The sequence below is a fragment of the Morone saxatilis genome, unplaced genomic scaffold, assembly GCF_004916995.1.
Source record: "Morone saxatilis isolate NCDOM2014 unplaced genomic scaffold, NCSU_SB_2.0 Contig2, whole genome shotgun sequence".
NCBI lineage: Eukaryota > Metazoa > Chordata > Actinopteri > Moronidae > Morone > Morone saxatilis.
Genome location: NW_023339762.1, coordinates 3,165,474 through 3,171,263, shown reverse-complemented (window position 1 = coordinate 3,171,263; position 5,790 = coordinate 3,165,474).

Below are 5,790 nucleotides of genomic sequence, written 5' to 3'. Positions count from 1 at the left end.
AATGGTACTGGCAATAAATAACTCCCAATCAAGACAGCCAGCTGCGGACAACTAGAAACTGAATGCTAAAGCTAGCTGCTGCTTGGACAATGGTAATTCCCAATGTCAACTACCAATGATGATACTACAAGTGGCTGGTAGCGTGTTGACGACTCAGCAAGCTTGTCCGCAATCCACCGTCAGACAGCAGGAACCCTAAAATAGAAAAAACAGACACAAAAGAAGTATTAGTTGCGAGTTGTGCATAGCAAATTCACCTTGTCAGCTCCAATATTAGCTCAGTGTCACATGGTTCAGGTCACAGTTCTCTTGCCATACATGCAAACATTCATGGCTGATACACATTGAAAACCACATGTAGAAGCGTTCAACGGTTGGAAGATTTCACTTAAATATCAGAAACATTGTCCCACTCTGTTTCACGGAGAGGCCTGACTAGTTGGCCACAATGCTTCAACACAACACAAAAAAAAATAGAAGACAGTTTCAGTTTCCAGCAACACAACTCAAAGCGAAAGATCACTATGACTATGATGCTTTGACAATGTGAGTTTTAGCCACAATGTGTTCTATATGTAAAGTATGTTGTCAGGTCTAACAGCAAGAGTCAATGGTTTGAGATGAATGTCCAAAAATATCCTGAAGGAACAGATGTTGCTTTCTCTTTACGGTGTGCTGCTCACTGCTGTTCAGGAGACAGTTTGGATTTTACACATGTGATCACCACAACCAAGAATTCATTTCTGAAAACAGGACAAAGATAATGGAAATGGGCCATTCTTCTCTGATTCGCACAAATATTAAGTCTGTATTTTTACCAAGAAAATATTTTCTAGTGCAGCTTTAAGTTCTGATCAACACATTGTAGGCCTGTATCCCAGCAGCTAGAGGGAAATTATTGCTTCTTTTCATGTAGGAAATTGCCTATTTTGTTAAACTGTTGTGGTAGCCCAACATCAAATCCACATGCACATAAGTGGAGCAAGTGAATGGGGCACAGGCAGGCAGACAGGCAGGCAGACAGACAGGCAGACAGACAGACAGGCAGACTACTACACACAGCTACTAGCAGATTTAGGAAATAAAAAAAGAGAAACTGAAGGGCCTTGCCAGCTGCCTACAATTCTTCTAAAATCCCCCACGGTAAACAGCAGGGTTGGCGCAGTACACACCACACTCACAGAACAACATATGCACACACACACAATTACAGTGCCAGCTCCTTGGGCGAACACATGTCATTTTGTCTAGTCTTCTACTGTTCACACTTCCCATGCTCTGTCCCTTGCCACAGCCTGCACAAGCCTGCAGTGTGAAGTGTATGTCAGTGTGTGTATATTGTGTGTGTGTGTGTGTGTATTGTGTGTCAGCCTGGCTAATTTTAACACAATTACATTTGACAGGGTGCACGCGCACACATGCAACTGAAACCTGTAAAGCAGCAAGCAACATTTTGGACACATTTTAACCCCGTCCGCACACTTGAGCCCAGCTCAACGCTTTTTGACACCTGGGGGAAAACACTGTGAGGCTGCAAGGAAACATCCGCTGGCTTATACTCCCGGCCATGTGTAATGAATGAGATCTGCTGGTTTTGCTAGAGTTTGTCCTCTGGTTCTCTCTTCATGCTTATTCTATTCACCCTCATTTCCGTTTCCTCTCCAACTTCCCACCCTTGCTTTCTTCCACTCTTCCCTCATGCCCTCCCCCCAGCAGTTTTCCATTCAAACAAGGATTCATTCATCCAGCGGGCTGTATGGTTGAGCACCAGCAGTAGGATTTGTTTACTCTACAGTGTGAGTGTTTGTCAATGTGCAACTGCATAAGTGAAGTATCCTTCTTCACAGGTAACAGAGGCTGTGATCACCTTCATGCTACAATGATTCCACTGAGGGAAGTTTTAGTGGTGGGAAAAAAGGATTGAAAGATCCATAGACAATTTTAAAACCACTCCTGCAGTGTAATCCAATTTTTTGCTGTCAATCCGTATGCTCAGTATGTTCGCAACAATCAACATTTCACCAAAATGTGGCTCAATAAACTATTTCAGTCTGGCTTTGGTGGTTAGAGGAAAGTGATAGTGTAACACAGCAGTAAAGCTGAAACAATAACTCCAACTGTCAACTGTCTTTTAAAGCCTACAGGGGTGAGTCTTTGATTGTTCCAACTTATCACACAGTGCTTTAAAGCTGCACTAATTAATAGTTTATACAAACAATGGATCAAATGTTTATGTGTAATGTTGCTCGTAGTGATGAACCTAATGAGAATTATCACACAACAGCTTTTGGTGTCTTTTACCTTGTTGTTTTAGTTTTTGTGTTGTAACTATATTTTCAGCAATGGCTGGCAGATGTTCTCAGCAAGAACACTCTGATAAACCCACTGTACACTACCCGTCCAGCACGGAAGGCCTTGATCTATTCTCCCCTTCAGTAAATTATGGTCTGTGAATGACTAGAAAACCTTTCAGCACAAAAGCACCTACACATTCAAATCATTTTTTAAGGATTCCCTTTGAAAAAACTCACAGATCACTAACTTAAATCGCTGGCTTTAAGATTTGCTGTTAACAGAAATGTAGAAAATTCTTTCTTGGCAAGATCTGAAACTTTTTTTTTTTTTTGAAAATTTTACTTCAGAATTCATATATTTGACATCTTTGAAGACCAATGCTGAAACCATCACAATGAACCATCACAATGAACCACCTACATTTAGATTCAATAGGCTTTAAATCCATATAGCCACATTTGTCTATTGTATTTACAACAATCAGCAGTGCCATTTATCATGATGGTGGACGGCCTTCAAACATCAAATTAAGACTGAGTAGCTGCTTGTATTGTACTTCACTGCTTTACATGTGCGTGCTATGAAATGTCAGGAGTGATTGTATGTCATATATAAAATAAAGTACAATTAAACTTGAAATATTACTGCAATGTTAAATTCTCGTAATGCTCAACATTATATGATGGAAAGACTGTCCCTGGTCTCTGATAATAGTTCACATAAACTACTGCAATACAGTACAGTCTGCAAAAATATACTCCTTCTGTAAACATATAAAATATGCAAATGTTATAACAGATCCCATTGCAGTGCTGCTCCTATAAGTGTGATGTTTAATGGTTTAGTTATTAACTAAGTGAAGTTGGCAGTTTGTACTACATTCTCCACAAAGCACCTGAACCAAACAGCCGAGATCACACTCAAATAAAATGGAGCGAGTTGCACCAACTGTGCAAAGTACAAATGCTAGTAAGATCAATCAAAATCAAGTATAAGTGTATAAGTACTTAATTTAAACGGCGCTAAATCAAATGGGTTGCACCACACAAACTAGTTCTTAAAGATATGGTGACATAAAGATTAAATACTGTTTCTAAATAATAATAATAATAATAATAATAATAATAATAATAATAAAAGCAGCTATAATATTTATAGGTTAGCATAATCGTTCCTTCTCATTTTAATCTGCATGAATAGTATTAACTCTGAAATAAATACAAAAAGCCATAGGCTACAAAGAATTGTCAATTAAAGCATTAAATTGACAGTTTTATAATAACAATGTATCAACTGACAATGTGAAAACAATGTGACAATGAACCTGAAGAGAATTATCACTTGAATCTGGAGTTGCTTTACAGAGATTTATATTTGAGTTTCAGCTCAATGTTTAGCTGTCCAGCCCACAACATTATTGTTTTGGTTCACTCTCACCGCTCTCATAGCGTTGTTTTCAGCCGCAGCAGGAAGCAGTTTTCAGTGAAAATCTCTAAAAACCCACTGTTGTACCCATCCAGCCCACACAGCAGACAGACAAAGTTGGCAACAAGCTGGTGAACATTAGTGGAGCATTTAGCTCAGGACCAAAAACATCTAAAAGAGAGTGAACATTGAATTTATAAAAAAACCCTAATCCTAATCCTACTAACTGCTGATATAATCAATTTAGAAGATGAGGATATGTCAGTGTTGTGTCCGTAACTTGTTTTCACTGCCCCCAAGTGGCCAAAAAATCCATGATTAAATTTTTAAGTTTAATATATCACTAGGACCCCCAGAAGTTATGTTACAGCCAATGACACTTCAGCAACTCTCTGTTTACATAGCTCATTACTTCTGGTTATGCAAAACTGCAGAATTTTTCTTAACAATCGATTTATACATATGCTAAAGTCTTTATTACTAAATATTTTATTAATCCTGCAGAAACTGTTTTAGCCACTTGGGAGCAGCGGAAACAAGCTGATATGGGGAAACTTGTTTGCAAATTAATAGAAGCAACATTACCATTGTCATCTGCTATGGCTGCTAAAAGATCCACTACTTTCACCAGCTGGTTGCTAAGATTCGCTGTTAGGTCCTGTGCAGGTAGCGTACTGTGGGTTTTAAGAGCCTATTCTCTGAAAAAAAAGTTTTTCAGTGCTACAGGCAAATACGGCCCTACGACACCAGTAAAGTGAATAGTGAATTCACTAATAGCTAGTTACTCAGAATTTAGGAAGGACTTTATACACCAACCTTGATGGATTTGTGAAGAGCTGGTGCAACCCAATTCTGATTATTAATTAAACAGAAATGTCACCGCCATGAATGTGCCTTGGGACTGTAATGAGTTTGTAGCTGCTTATTATTAATGAAACTCAGGGACGAGTAGGTGGAAGAGAAGAAAAGAGGTTTCAGGGTTAACAGAAGAACCACAGTGAGGCTCAGGAGATGTGAGCACGAGAGGGGCCCAGCAGCAGATGGACGCTGGAGAGAGACATTAGTCACACAACAATCAACTCTGACTGGGCGACTCCACTGCACCCTGGGTACCCCTCCTCCCTGTGTGTCTCTCTGTCACCAGGCAGGCCCGGGCCACTCCAGCCAGGACAGCAGGCTTCATGGTGTCAGTGCCAGCCCTCGGGAGAACACACAGGGCACACAGCCACAGGCCTGCAGCTGCCTTGGCCTCTCATGCTCTCCCTCTGTGTCGCCTTTCTTCCTCTTCCACTTCTTTCTTACAGCACTTACTGGCTTCCACCACATGCCAACTACATGTATGCGTTTGTGAGCATGCAATGTGTATGGCTCTCAGCCCCCATACTCTCAAAAGCAGGCCAGTGAGGTTGTAATGAAATGTGACGCAACTTATGTGTGAGTGTCAGCATTACCACAGGGACCTGGGTAGGGGTGTGTGTGTGTGTGTGTGTGTGTGGTGTGTGTGTGTGTGTGTGTATGTGTGTCAGCTGGAGGTCTTGTTGGTATACAAGTTGAATGTGTTATCACAGGCTAGTCAGTTCCTTTCACTCATTCTTCTGTTGGACCACTCAACGGCATCTGTTTTAACTGATTCCAACATGCACGCACACACACACACACACAGCACACAACACACACACACACACACACACACAGGTTACATACAAGAGGATTTTCTCATAATCCTCAAAGCAAACATTGTTCCACTTTACAATGTGTTAATGGTCCCTTATGGCCCAATTAGAATTATTCAGCATCTGAGGTGATATTTCTTGATTTCTGCTTATGCTTAAGGGAGATTTTTTTGCATCAAGGACCATACAACACCCTACACTCATTCTTTACTTGCAAATGTGCAAATGTGACTAAAGTGTTAGATATCTGAACATATTCATGGAGGCTTCATTTATCTTGCCACTTTAACAGCCTCCACAGCGGACACATCATTTGCAAGGTAAGACCATTCAAGGAACAGCTCATGTTATTCAAACAGTGAGAATGTATTTATGATTTCAGCCTGTCCTCTCTGTC